This window comes from Oryctolagus cuniculus, chromosome 10 (genome assembly GCF_051225735.1).
Source record: "Oryctolagus cuniculus isolate XC-2025 breed Fujian yellow rabbit chromosome 10, ASM5122573v1, whole genome shotgun sequence".
NCBI classification, from domain to species: Eukaryota; Metazoa; Chordata; class Mammalia; order Lagomorpha; family Leporidae; genus Oryctolagus; species Oryctolagus cuniculus.
The window spans coordinates 18896289-18911762 of NC_142876.1; the positions used below are offsets into that span (position 1 = coordinate 18896289).

General features: G+C 45.7%; 1 pseudogene; it reads right to left on the reverse strand.

The window, feature by feature from the left end:
* Positions 1-13673: 13673 nt before the first annotated feature.
* Positions 13674-14360, reverse strand: LOC103349407 (mitochondrial fission factor pseudogene; annotated as a pseudogene).
* Between the last annotated feature and the right edge of the window lie 1114 nt (positions 14361-15474).

Genomic DNA, 15474 nt, shown 5'->3' on the forward strand with positions numbered 1-15474 from the left:
CACATACAGAACACATTTACCTTTAAAAACAGATTTATTTATATTTATTTGAAAGGCACAGTTACAGAGAGAGAGAAAGAGTTCCAGCTGCAGATTTATTCCCCAAATGGCCACAATGCCTGGAGGAAGGCAGGATCCAGAAGCTTCTTCTAGGTCTCCCACATGGGTGCAGGGACCCAGGGACTTGGGCCATCTTCTGCTCTTTCCCAGGCACTTTAGCAGGGAGCTGGTTTGGAAGTGGAGCAGCTGGGACTCGAACTGGTAACTAAATGTGATGCTGGTGTTGCAGGCGTCAGCTTTACCTGTCTCACCACAACACCGTCTCCCGTATTTACCTTTTTAAAAAAATTTCTCCCATGTTAACAAAATTCACAAACAGTGAAAACCTATGACAAGATTTAAATGTGCTTAAGACATTTTGTAAAGTAAGTGTATGAACAAATGAGTTGTTTAATATCACTTATGTGTGAATGAGCAGTACTGATTCCTTGGCCTTTGGGTGTGAGTACTTGGTACCCAGAGCCAGACACCTGCTACCCAGCATGACTGCCATTCTGTGTGGTCAGGTAGGGGAGCCTCAGCCATCCCTTTTGACTAGATCTGGAACTGCTCTCCTGGTCACTCTTGGGTTTACTTTGACACTTCAGAAGGCTTTCGCAGTGGGTGAGGGGAGACTCTGGCATCTGGGAGCAGAATGCGGTGGGAAGGAGTTGCCCTGGAGTTTCAAATTTAAAGTTAGTCCTCAGGGTGGTCATTTGATCTAGAGGTTAAGACAATGCTTGAACCCGGGTCCTGGTTCAAGTTCAGGCTCTAATTCCAATTCCAGCTTCCTGCTAATGCATACCCTTGGAGCTGCTGACAATGACTCAAGTAGTGGGGTCCCTGCCACACATATAGAGAGACAGATTCCAACCTCGTAAATTCAGTTCAGCCCAGAATCAGCTGTTTTGAGTGTTTGGTTTGGTGACACTTCTCTCTCTCTCTCTCTCTCTCTCTCTCTCTCTCGATCTTTCAAGTAAATAAGTTGAAATAACATTCTGCCTAATTTTCTTTAAATATTTATTTTATTTATTTGAAAAGCAGAGTTACAGAGAGAGAGAGAGAGAGAGAGAGAGAGAGAATAATGAGAGAAAGAGAACTTCCATCCACTGGTTTGCTCCCCTCAAAATGGCTGCAGCATTGGTATGGGCCAGGCTGAAGCCAGGAGCCAGGAGCTTCCTCTAGGTCTGCTACATGTGTGCAGGGGCCCAAGCACTTGGACCATATTCTGCTGTTTTCCCAGGCAAATTGCAAGGGGCTAGATTGGAGGTAGAGATTCGGGTCTTGAACCAGCACCAACATGAGATGCTGGCATCATATACAACTGCTTTATCCACTTTCCCACAACACCAGCACAAATTCTACTTTCTTTAACATATGTAATACTAAATATGTACATTCTCCTCTCAAAATATTAATCCTAATGCTTCCTGTCTCTTAAACATTTTCCTACTTCTTCCACTCTTCTTGTGGTTGAAGAATATTACAGAGGAAATGCTATTAGGAAGAGCTTGAGAAGGGCCGGTGTTAGTTCCTCTTTAAAGGTTGGGTAGAATTCATCTGTGAAGCCATTGGGTCCAGGGGCTTTCTTTGGAGGACACTTTGATTTACTGATGGAATATCTTTACTTGACATTGGTCCGTGCATATTTCTAATTTCCTCATGATTAAGTCTGAGTAGGTTATGTTGATCCATCGTTTAAGTTGTCCTATTTGTTAGTGTACAACTATTGATGGTAGGTTCTTAGGACCTCTGTATTTCTGTGATTTCAATTGTGCTGTCTCCTCTTTCATTTCTGATTGTTTTAAAAGATACTATTTATTTGAAAGGCAGAATTACAGAGAGACAGGAGAGAGAGAGAGCGCGAGTGTGTGTGTGTGTGTGTGTGTGTGTGTGTGTGTGTATGTATGTAAGAGAGAGATAGATTTTCCATTTGCTGGGCCATTCTCCAAATAACCTCAATGACCAGAGCTAGGCCAGGCCAAAGCCAGAAGCCAGGCGGTTCATCTGGGTCTCTTGCAAGGACTTGGGCGTCTTCTGCTGCTTTCCCAGGTGTGATAATGGAGCTGGATCAATCACGGAGCAGAGGGAACTCAAACAGCACCAACATGGGATGCTGGCGCTGCAGACAGCAGATTAACCCACCGTGCTACCCCAACCAACATGACATGTTTTCCCTTTGGACTGCTAAAATGACACAGTAAGAGAAGAATTACTTTGTAAACCCTTAACCAACTTTATAAGATAAGAGTATTTATAGGACTTGCACTTGCATTATTTGTTACCTGTTGCTGATTCAGTCTTCCCTCGGCGCTAACCTGGGACAGTGTCATTCCACATAAACGGAATATAATGGCTGTGAGGATTTCTAATGGAATCAGGGACTGGCGTTGTGCCTCAGCATCCCATTTCAGAGGACCAGTTCCATATGGGCTTCTCAGTATCCAATCCACTTTCCTGCTAACAGCCTGGAAAAGCAGTAGAAGATGGTCCATGTGCGTGGGCCCCTGTACCAACGTGGGAGACCCAGATGGAGTTCAGGCCTCCTGGATTCGGCCTGGCCCAGCCCTGGCTGTTGTGGCCATTTGGAGAGTGAAACTTGGATGGAAACTCTCACTCTGCCTTTCCCGTTTCTCTGTGTCACTCTGCCTTTCCCGTTTCTCTGAGTCGCTCTGCCTTTCCCGTTTCTCTGAGTCGCTCTGCCTTTACAATAAATATGAAGTCTTTAGAAACAATTTCTAAGGGAATCATAGTCATTTTGGCCTTCAAGGATTAATGTGACACAACAATCATAGTAGCTAATAGCTTCCAAGCTAGGAAGCGGTCTTGGGGCCTCCTTTGTCTCTGGAAAATTTCCAGGGCTTTTCTTACTGTTTTCCATTTTTTCTTTGTGGAAGATGGGGGAACATAACTTTGGAACAAATTGCAAGTTTTATTCTGGTGTAGCATTAAAAAGAAATAGTCAACCACATTTACAGAAAAATATACTTTTGTGTTGTTTATAACTTTCAGAAATGGTTGCTAAAATGTATATAACCCATAATGTTTTTTAGAGAAAACAGAAGAGAGGCAGGTATGTGGTGCAGCGGCTTAGGCCTGGCCCAGCCCTGCCTTTTGTGGGCATTTGGAGAGTGAACCATGGATGGAAGGTCTGTGGGGATCCCACAGGAGTTCCAGAAGAGTTACAGAGCACCACTAACCCAAAAAGAAAGAGAAAAAGCAAAACCAAAATGGAGTCACTTAAGCTAAGCCCACTAAGCACCAGGACCTGCCCAGAGCATCTGTCTGAACAGACACAGGTGGTGAGGCCTGATAGGGCCTGGGGGACATTACATCATAAGAAGTAGCCAACTGGCTGGTGCTGTGGCTCAATAGGCTAATCCTCCACTTGCGGCACTGGCACACCAGGTTCTAGTCCCGATCGGGGCACCGGATTCTCTACCGGTTTCCCCTCTTTCAGGCCAGCTCTCTGCTGTGGCCCAGGAGTGCAGTGGAGGATGGCCTAGGTCCTTGGGCCCTGCACCCCATGGGAGACCAGGAGAAGCACCTGACTCCTGGCTCCGGATCAGTGCGGTACACCCGCCACAGCGGCCATTGGGGGGTGAACCAACAGCAAAGGAAGACCTTTCTCTCTGTCTCTCTCTCTCACTGTCCACTCTGCCTGTCCAAAAAAAAAAAAAGTAGCCAACCAGCTGGCTACTGCATTACTCCACCCTCACCACTGCACCACGATTGGCCACACCCAGAACACCCCTAACGCACCATTGGTCACACCCAGACACCCACATCTGTTGCTGACCCCCAAAACGATAAGTCTGTGATTGGTGATGCCCTAGAGCACCCTCACTGCCCACCAATTCCAGAGAGGATAAAAAGGCCAGCCTCACAGCTGCCTCATCCCCTGAGGAACATGACTCAGAGTGAAACTCTGCCCATGTCTCTACTGACAGAAGCTCTGCTCACCTTCGCAGTCGCTGCCGGAGCTGACATGGGAGCCCGACCGGACCTCTCATCAGTGACCTCTCCAACCCTCCACCTTCATCTTGGAACTTGGAGACTACTGCCCAGAGTGCCAGTCATCCCACGACTCCTGCCCATAAGTGACTGCTCTGAGATCCGTCTCTCCAAGTGGTAACAGAGATTTTGGACTCTGGACTTTGAACCTTGACTTTTCATGACCATGATAGGAACCTTGAGAATGGAGCACACATATTTCACCCTTAGCCATGAGTAAACGTTTAGATTGATTATTCTTTATGCTTTGTTTGTGTTATACTTATTACCATTGTTGGATATTGTTAGATTGTTTTACTCCTAGATGTGTGTTATGACCTGTGGGCTAATAACAGATTGTGTGGTATTGACCTTTAGATATGTGCATTGAATAAATACATTGAGTGGTATTTAGCAATAAATTATATTGAAAAGCCTATCTCGATTCTGTGTGATTTTTCTCCCCGTGCTCGACTGTTGCATTAGCCTTGTCGAGCTGTGTGACAAGTGGCGCTCACGACAAGATCTTTCTTCACTCTCCCTCTCTCTCTCTAAAGTAGATGAAAATAATATAAACATTAACAAACACAGTGAAGTTAAGTAAGTTTAGGATACTCTAACTCAATGTGTGATATTAGAATTTCTATTTCTTGGCATGAATACTGCAGTGCAGGTGGTTAAGCTTAGTTAAGCCTCATCCCCTCATCTGAGTGCCTGGTGGGGTCCCAGCGACTCTGTCCTTCCAGCTGAGCTGCCTGTAGTGCAACATAGAGGCGGCTGATGGTGGCATGTTCATTCACATTCCCTCTGATGCCATTTGAGATCCACTGTCTGTACTCTGCCAAAGGCTCTTTTCTCCAATAGCATGTTTGTGTTTAACTTTTGATTTTATACTGCCATCTCCCATACACTGGCTCACTCCTCAGATGCCTGCCATAGCTTAGCCTGGGCCAGGAGTCAGGATCTCCTTCTGAGTCTTCCATGCGGGTGGCAGGATCCCCATTCCTTGAGGCACCCCCTCTGCCTCCAGGCTGTGGGGTAGCAGAAAGCTGGAATCAGGAGTGGAGCCAGGACTCGGTCCCACACCTTCTGAGAGGGATGGGAGCATCACACACAGCAGCCCAACCATGGGCAAAAGCCCCATCCTCATTTTGCCATTTAGTTGTAATATTTTAGGTGTCCAGATTTCTCTCTCTTTCTTGCTTTAGCCTGGGTGCTACTGTATGAGGCGCTACTCCACCAAGCTTCTAAAAATATTCAGCATGGTCTCCTTTTAGTATCTGCCAATTTGGCAAGAGCACGAACAAGTCCCCCTCCTGTACTTCATATTGCTTCAGGTTCTCAGAAAACTGATCTTTTAAATATGCTTACCAACCGTGTTTATTTCTCCTCCTGGAAATTGTTTAGATTATTCTTGGTTTCCCTTTCTGCTGGATATTTGTGTGTGTGTGTGTGTGTGTGTGTATGTGTGATGACTCTGCAAGAGCTCTTTAGGTTTTCATAGACATCCACCTCAAGATTTGGAAAATAATGGGCCCTTTTGAGATTATGTATGGGAGAGCTAGAAAACGTTCATGAAAGTGCTGGCATTTGGCACAACTGTTAACGTGTCACTTGGGATGTGCACATCCCATATCCGAGTGCCTTGGACTGAATCCAGGCTCTGCTTCTAATTCTAGTTTTCTGCTAATGCCCAGCCTAGGAGACAGCAAAGGATGGCCCAAGTTCTTCTTGCTCCTGCCAGCCACATGGGAGGCTTGGATGGAGCTCAGGGCAGCTGGCTTCAGCATGGACAATTAGAGCCTGGAATTAGACATCAGCCTCGTACTAGAGACATTTAGAGAGTAAGCCAGCAGAAGGGAAATCTCTCTCTGTCTCTGCTTTTTAATAAATAAAAGAAAAACATTTGTGGAGATAAAATGTAAAGTCAGACTTATCTTGTTGAAATACATCTTGAGTTCTGTACATAAAAACAGATTTTCAAAAAGATCATAGAAAATGCATATAGTGAAACAACTGTGCATGGTGTTTTTTTTTGTTTGTTTGTTTTTTGTTTGTTTTGCTTTAAATCAACTTAGCCTTGCAGCCAATTATTCCTTGAACTTTGTGAAGTGCCCTCATTTGTTGCAAAACTTCTGAGGTGCACTTTCAGCTGTCCGTGGCAGCCTAGGGGTGATGTCTCAGATCAGGGATCAGGAGATCTGACCTTTGACCGGAGGTGAACAAGAGGGAGGAGGGCAGGGAGGCAGGGAGAGGGGAAGACTAAGGAAGCAGCCCCTGGAAGGGCAAAGCCTGCCAAAGCAGGACTCCCTCTGCTGCTAGTGTGCATCCGCTGTGGCCACAGGGGAAACTGAAAGGGAAACTACTAGAAGGCAGGGAGGCTTGAGGGAAACTCCCAGGTTGGGGGGAGGGGGCGGAGCCTGATTTACCCATGTGATGCACAAGTGAGAGCAGAGAAATCCATGCACAGAACACAGTGCACTGGGATAGAAACGTGCTTTTGTCCTTGTGCCAGAGGTCTAGAGTCATGAAGCTGATTAGTTCAAGTTATACTCCTCTCACTCCCACCATCAGCAATCAGGCACTAGTGCCTTTCTCATCAACACAGGAAATAAAGTGCTTTTATACGGTGAGTCTTGCCTCTGGTGCTCAGAGTCTCTTTGCTGTGCGAAAGCTGTGATGTCCAAGGGGATCCTGTAGCTGTCACAGTGACATCTAACTAGCTTGTGTGTAACAACGTCATTTGTGTTTCTAACTCTAATTAGAATGTTAGAATGTAGGCACACAAGAAATCAGAACATGAAAAATCCCCTACCCTGTGTACACATTTCCACTGCTGTGTGCACGGTGTCTCCGTGCTAGGCAGCAGTACCAGGAGCAACCTGCTTTGCACACTTGCTGCAAGTGCACAGCCTTAACACAGTCACGCCAGGTAACTCTCCCGATGTGGCCTTTGTCAATACTCACTGCACTTTCGGGTATCAGGAGGCATTAGGAGCCTGTTCACTAAACACTTTGTAACCTTTTTGATAGCAGGGCAGTTGGAAAGCTTTCTGCATGTGATCAGCCTGTCTCTCTCACCTCTGTGTTAAGGAGTTGTGGGGCATCCTGGCGGAGAAACAAAACCCTGCTACAAAACCCTGCTGCATCCACGCTCTCACCCCCACTGCAAGCAGCCCCAGCAACAGCAACTCCACTGGCGCTCAGTGGTCACAGCTGGCCTCTTACCCCATTCCTGAGCCTCAGACCTACTTTAAGTGCACATAAGACTCCCTAAGAAGAATGAGGTCAAGGAAAGGCTCCCTGTGCCTGGAACCTTCCTGCCAAGCACGTGGAAGGAAAGGTCATCTCCTCCCATCAGGTCATTTGGAAAAGTGTGGTTGACCTGGACTGGCAGGGAAGGGGAGCACGTGTGTCTTCCCCTCACTGTCTGCATTGCAGGTGCCATGCTCAGCTGTGCTCTGACCCATGAGGAGGTTAAGTCCAGGGGAAGAGAGCGCCCGAGGGGAGGGGAGCAGGCAGCAGCTGTCAGGCAGGAGAGCAGGCAGGGCTGCAGGGTGGGATCCACAGGCTTCACCTTCCAGCAGCACTGGAGGAGCTCTGGTTCTGTAGAAGCAGCACAGGAGGGAGGCCTCCTGGTTCCTGCATGCTCTGTTGCACAGTGAGTATAAACCCCTCTGAGCATCGGGTTCTAAACCCCAGGCTACACACTTCCTTGCTAGCAGGGCAAGGACACTGGTCAGACCATGAACTCCCCTCTAGTTTGGACAACAAGGTTGGGGTAGAGAAATGGAGACTCCAGGAGAGGTAGGGGAAGGAGTGACTGTGGAAGTCTGTATTGCTAGAGTAACACACTTTGTTTTAGACTGGCAGCCTACAATCAGGAGAGGTAATGAGCCCCAGGGAGGCTTGTCTTCCCTGAGGCAGCCACCCCCATCCCCATACCAGATACTTTCAGTGGGTGCTGTCCTGAGTGATGGAATCATGGCAGCTGTCTCTGCTCACTGCAGACTTCCAGGACGCCTAAGTCACATTGTAACCCGAATGCCAATTACAAACATCTGTTTCCTTTCTGACAACAATATTAAGTAATAATAACTATGATTATTACTATTTTCTCAAGTTCCTCTTATTCTTAAGTAACCATGAAGTCATATAATCACTTTGTAAGCACACAATATCATCTCATTGTACAGATTTAAAATTATCTTCCCTAGAACTTGTTAGCAATCAAGTCTTTGTTATTATTACTGTTGTTGTTTTACTTACTGACTGGTGCTTTTCACTCTGGCCTTGGCCTCTGCTCAGATTTGTGTCTCCAGTCAGTGGTAAGTCACTGCTAGATAACAGGCACCTTGTCTAAGCTGCTTTGAAGAGCAGGGAGCCCAGTCATCTAATCTGTGATGCAAACTTTGTTTCCCAGAGGCTACAAATGAAGGTAAACACCAGGGCAGAGCTACAGGCCTGTGCCTCCAGGGCCTTGGCTCCTTGTTATGTAACAGCTTATGCTAAGGATCTCTGCAGGTGCAGGCAGCCTCTCTGGGGTACCAGAGACTCCTGGCTCTGAGTGAGTTCTCCCAGCTGACTTGGATTTTCTTCAGTGGGCATCTATGTAGGCACTGTGGACAGAACTGACCTGTGTCCAGGACTCCTCTGGTCTGGGAGATCTGCACCATTTTTAAAAAATGTTCATCTTCCTGTATTTGAAAGGCAGAGAGAGAAAGAGAGAGTTTCTATCTCCTGGTTCAAGTCCCAAATGTGTGCAACAGCCTGGGCTGGGCCAGACAAAGCCAGGAGCTTTCTGGTCTACGTCGTGAGTGGCAGGGACCACTTCAAGTACTTGAGGAATCACCTGCTGTGTCTCAGGGTGCACATCAACCAGAGCCAGACTTGTTCCCCACATGGAATGCTGTCCGCAAGGGACAACGTTGTCCACTGCCTCCAATGCCCACCCCAGTCTGAATCCTCTAAAGACTATTTCAGAACAACCTTCTTCGAGATGGTTTCTTAGAGCAGCATCAGGTTCACAGCAACATGAGGAAGCTGCAGAGGTTTCCCGTAAGTCTCCTGCCAGCAGAGGCTCAGGCTGCCCCCGGGCACCGGGTGGCGCATCTGTCACCCCCATGAACCTGCCCTGACATCCACATCACCCTGAGTGTGGTGCATTCTGGGGGACTGGAACCTTGTGTCCTGACATAGGACTTTCTCCTCCCTGGAAGGCTTCTGTGGGCCTGAACGTTTTGAGGAGAGGGCGCCAATGTTGATCCCTTGCCCTGGGGTCCAGGAAGCAGGCCTTTAGCTGGCAGTGCTTCCTGGGCCTCAGGCAGAGGGAGGGCGGCCTTTTGCCCAGAGTCTGTCCAGCAGCTGGACACGTTCACAGAACCTTCACTCTCACCCTGGCTGCAGGCAGAGAGAGGGCTCTGGTCCTGACCTCACCAGACTCAGGCCTCCTGTGCCCCAGGGAAGGAGAACTCCCTGGTTCTTCTTGATGCTTGTGCAGAGGTCTTCCAGAGATCAGCAGGCTCAGCTCCCCTTTGTTTCGCTAATTCCTGGCTCTTTAAGGCAGGGGCTCTGCAGAGGCCAGGCCCAGAAGTCTGTTTACCAACTTTATCTGTGGAAAAGACACTGTGTATCTGCATCTGTATCTCCTTGCTTACAGCCTGCAGGTCAAGTCTCAGTGCTCTGCAGGAGACTTCATCTCTGCAGGAGGGATCCCTGCTGCTGGCCTCAAGCCCCCTGTGCCCAGCTTCAAGCCTGCTATTCCACAGGGACTGGGTGGACCAAGGGGGTGAGCCTGCAGTGGAAGGGTCCTGGGGAGTGAGAGCGATTGGGCAGCAGAGCTACCTCAGTCTCTCCAGTTATGGAGGATGGCTGCCATCTAAAGGTCTCCAACAAGTGCAGAGTAGACACCGAATCCTTTTGTCTGTGCAGCTGCCTTGCAAACCAGAGACTAAGTAACGTTTTTACCCAGCAAAAGACTGCTACTCTTAGAACTGGGGCAGCTTGCCTAAAACCACATCCCTGTGAGTGGCAATGCCAGGAGGTTCATTTGTCTCCAAATCTCTTGGAGCCTCTCTGACATCAAGCCACACCCCAAAACTATCTGAGACACTTAAAATGAGACTGAACTTAGAACTATACTCAGAGCAATGCCTGACTTAGTGAGGTAGGCTGGGTGGAAATTGTTGGTAAGAACCCTGGGCTCTCTGCTCTGACCCCGGAGCAATGCAGAATGTAGAATGAACGCATTCCTACCCATCTCTGCTGGAGTCCAGAAGTGCTGTCTACCCTGCAGCCTGCATCCCCTGGCCTGGTGGGAATCACTGCTGCACCTGAGCATGTATTTTAAGCCATTCAGCCCAGGCAAGGCCTCTCCTGGAGGAAGAGGGTTTGCTTCCCAGCCTGTGTGCATCACGGGCACGGGATGTGTTAGAGGACCTGAGAGCATGTGTACACACGATTCTCCAAGCTCTGCTTTTGTCTCCTAGTTACTGCTGCCTGCTTCTTTTCCCCTGGAACGCTTGGCTGAACCAGCGATGAGTAAGGACCAGGGGAGGGTGTGTGTGTGTGTGTGTGTGTGTGTGTGGACAGAGGAGGGTAGGGTTTGTTTACTCCCCGTGTTGAAAGCCAGTGAAAGGTCTGCCGAAGTAGCCAGTGTTCAATTCATGACTCAGCTGCAGCAAAGCTCTAAGTCTTGGACACAGTGCTGGATGCTGACTTCCTTTTTTCCTACAGCAGGGACCAGAGCTTCCCTGCCCCCTGGGTATCTGCAGGCATTGAGGGATGGAATCCACAGGTGAAGGAACTCAGAGGCTTTAGTACACTGTAGACTTGACTCCTGAGGTTTCTGTCTGTGAAAATCTTTGTCCCACAGACACAGTTGCTAGAGTTTGCTGCAAAGTTCTAATGATCTGTGTCTTACTTCCACTTCTCCTTTATGTCTTAACTGGGATAAAAAGAAATCATAATGTCGTATGTGTGCAACTCTATATGTATTAAATACTTTCTTTTTTTAACTTTTATTTAATGAATATAAATTTCCAAAGTACGGCTTATGGATTACAATGGCTTCCCCCCCATATCGTCTCTCCCACCCGCATCCCTCCCCTTTCCCACTCCCTCTCCCCTTCCATTCACATGAGGATTCATTTCCAATTCTCTTTATATACAGAAGATCAGTTTAGCATACATTAAGTAAAGATTTCAATAGTTTGCTCCCACACAAACATAAAGTGAAAAATAATAGATGATTTTTTAAATGATGATGAGTACTCAAACAGTATATTTCGCTTTGTGTAAATACTTTCTTTTTTAAAGATTCTTTTATTTATTTGAAAGTCAGATTTACACACAGAGATCTGCTAATCCACTCTGCTGGATTAGAACCGGCACCCATATGGGATGCCGTCCCTTCAGGCCAGGGCATTAACCCTCTGTGCCACAGTGCTGCCCCCCCCCCTTTTTTTAAAGATTTATTTATTTACTTGAAAGTCAGAGTTACACAGAGAGAAGGTGAGGCTGAGAGAGAGAGTAGGGCAACTTGCTAATGAGGTCTTTATTTCAGGTTACTTATTTACTTATCAGCCATATTCTATCCATAATCAGTTGTCCTTTATACATAAAAACTTCCAATTTAAGACTCTTGAGTAGTATAATGCCCCCTGGAAAGCCCATTTTTAAGTGTCTTCCGTAACTTCTTGGCTAGCGTGGCTTGTTAGCAACAGGAACGGGTTTCATAGGCTAACCAGAAATGTCAGGGCTAGAATGAAGCCAGAGCCCCCAGTCAACCAGCAGGCAATCTGAAGTCTCTTCCCTGAACCCACACAACTGCCCAGGCTCAGCCTCAACCTTCCTGAGAGCAGTTCTCCCTGCTTGTCTGTGTGAAAGGTTAGCGAGACCTCCTGGAAATGACTTGTGTTTAGAATCTCTTATCTTAAACTATCCTATAGACTGAACTCTGCATGCAATGACTTATCTTTCATATTAAACATGTCAGTACAGCATCATCCAAGACTATTTTGAAGGAGCTCATTTAAGGAAACTACGCCACATGACTTTGCACGATGATTTAATCTGCACAGAAGTTGTGAAGTCACAGAGCCTCCGAATTTCTAAGAAAATGATGTGTGCCTCCATGTTCAAATCTGCACTGCTACCTCTGAGCCTTCTTGTGAATGTTACAGTGTCATGGGTCAGTTTAGAATCTCCATGCAACACCTCAAAGTATAAAATGGAAACCATTTTTTAAAAACTTGTGTTAAGATTTCATGCTGAAGATAAAAGCCTTCTTTTAGAAGGGCTATTTATTTTGGGTTACAGTGTACCGGGTTTGCTACTATAAAATGTTGGTCACTAAGTTATCACAGAAACTGAACTGGCTCCAACTCCTAAAAAATTAGTAACTATTAGCAATCCCTTAGGTGAAAACCAAAAATCTCCCTCACTGCCAAGACTAATCCATAATGCCTCTCAGTTGTTTCTTGCAAGAATTGTGTAACCAACTGCTTTCCAAGGGGTAAGAACAATGTAACAGTGGGCTCAACTGACTGTTACACAGTTATGCTAATATTTTACAAGAAAATATGAAATATAATATATAAAATATATAATGTAACATATACATTAATATATAATAAAACACATAAATATAAAATGTAAAATAAAAATGTTACAAGAAAATATAAGCATGGCTTCCAAATAGCAATGTTTATACCCGGACTTTGTACCAAGCTCACAGATTTGAGTTTGCAAGGAAAAGTAAGCTTTCAAGTTAAACAATTTTTAGCCAAAACTTTAATCCCAAGGATTCTCACAAAAACATACTACAAATGAGAGCATGAAAAAAATAATCTTTTCTAGTGACTCAAAGTTCAGCTCTACAATGTACCTTTAAACTGGGAGGACATTGGTACTTTTTGAAATCTCAAATTTCCCAATAAGAACTTTTATACAAATAGCTATGTAGTCTCTCTCTCTCTCTCTCAGTTTATTAAATACACTACATTTTTATCTTATTCTGTAGTTATAGAAAATCCTCTGCAAAACTCAAATGAAAGTAAGAACGTACTCACTGCACCGTATTAGATAAATGAACTGACAGAACTTGCTTCAGTCTGTACTGTCAATCATGAAGTACTGACCATGGAATACAAATTGGTTTGGTTTTCTTAAATCTTACACCAAACCGCAACTTCAGAAGTGTTGATGTTGGAATGTGGATGCAAAAATGTCTAACAAACTGTTTAATAGTGTTTGAGAAACAGGACAAAAAGAGTACTGTTTTTCTTTTACAGATTCTTTTCTAAATCCATTCTCTGTGTACTCTCCATCCCATTCTGAGAATTAGGTGCAGACGGATGAGGCAAAAAAGGCAATTCTTTCTAAAAAACAACTTGAGCATATTTACAAAACAGGCAAAGGGAGAATGTTACTGCAGAACTGTGTAAAAGTGTGTATGGCTCAGCAACGGAATATACCTTTACTTCTACAAGTATAGGTCCTTCCCACCTACTTTCTAGAAGAAATACATTTTCAGGGCCTGGACTATCAAACGACATACAATGCAAAGACAGAAACAAAGAAGTTTGCAAGTCCTTTATATTTCCAGCTGTTGAGGCAGTATTTTGAGAGCTGATTCATCTCTAGCGGTGAATCCAGAGCCAGCTATTAAGAGCCAGAATGCTGCAGTAATTGACTACGTGACCGTTTCTCTCTTAGCACGTGCTTTGTTTTCCTCTTCTAGAAGTTGTAAACATCTATTTAGTTTGATAATCTGTCATCTAAGGAAGCTGCAGCTCCAACATTCTTGTCTTCCGATGTTCTACGGTTGTTTTATCTGTGCAATGCCATACCTGATGCTGTCATGATGGGGATTAGATGCGGCGGCAGCAAAACCAGGTGTGGAATCATTTCTGTCCATTTTGGTGAACGGCATTTTCACTCATAGAGCGTTCTCTTTTTAGCCTGCCAACTGCACAGATTTCTTCATTTTGCAGGGTGGCAGGAGGTCTTTCCAAATCCAGAAAATCGAGTGGCTTTTCACGTAGCATAAGTACACAGGGAGGTGTTTTTAGTGCCAGAGGTTTAAAGAGAGTTGACTGGATAAGGTCAAGATCTGCTGGTCTTGACAACGAAACATCTTTGTTATTTCCTGCTGCAATGATCCTTTCTGGAGCCTGCATTATCACACTAGCATTTGGAGCTCCTTGGAAGCCCTGTTCCAGGTCAGCATTTGGTGATGCTACTTTTAGTTTTTCTGGGACCCTCATTTGCTGACAAACACCTTCAGGTTACTCCATCTCACACTGAATTCGACTGATTTCTGCCATCTCAGCAGTGGTGGGAGAGGGAAATGCTAAATGTGTACCAACAAGGGCTTGCTACTTGGCACCGTCCGCTTCTGTGCTTCATATTAACTCCTTAACTTGCTGCCATGTGCATGGGTCCGCTGGAGGTCCCTGGAGAGGGCCACTGCGCGCTGGCTCCCCGTGCGCTCTAACAGGCCGTTGGCCAAGCCACTGAGATGCCCAGGCAAAGCATCGGTGGAGCAGAGCAGCCAGCCTTGGGCCCCATTATGTACTCCGTGTTGCAACATAAAGAACCTATCACCTAGGCAAAGGTAAGCTTTCCTGAAACTTAACAGATTCTAGACCAACTAGACAACCTCTCCCCAGGATAAGACTAGCTGGGTTTTTCCAAAAACCTCTAATGTATTTTAATGTTGCAGCTCTTATTTCAACCTGCTGGCTTACATTACACCAGCTATGGAAAAAAGTACATTTTAGTCCAATTTTTGACAGTGCTGTTTCTATAATATTAAAACCTCACACTTTGTTAAGCTGGGCAGGATTTAGAAATCATCAGTCTTTGCAAGACTAAAGCTTAAAAGTAAATTCAATTTTGCTTAAGGGAACATTGTAAAGTAACAATTCTTGGTATTTCATGCTTCATATGGTTCATTGCAAGCCATAGAGAATAACATCTTTTTGTTGTGTCACTGTTCCAAGAGACAAATTTGAGCAGCTAAAACGTCTTAAAAATGCACCAAACTATGATGTCTCAAACAAAACTTGAATTTTCTGTACATACTCCTGTCAAATGAAGTTATTTCTTGTATTCCACTTCTCTTGCGAATGGGTTTTCTATTTCCTTTCATTTGACCTAGAGAAGGATCAGGACGGCTTGTGATTGCTCTCCAGAGACAGCGATCTTTCTCTCCTGTCTCTAGAAAGGGACCTGCTCCGGCTGCGAGGGAAGCTTCTGCTTCTTGGAGATCTGTGGCCAGGCGAGGACTCCTCCCACGACAGTCATCTCAGTCATCTCAAGGGCAAGAACCCAGGAGGGTAGTGAGCATGATTTCGACATCTTCTTTCACCACTAGACAGTTCGGCTCTTACGTGGAAGCCACACACAGCTGTCTCTCGATGGCATCAGGTCCATCCC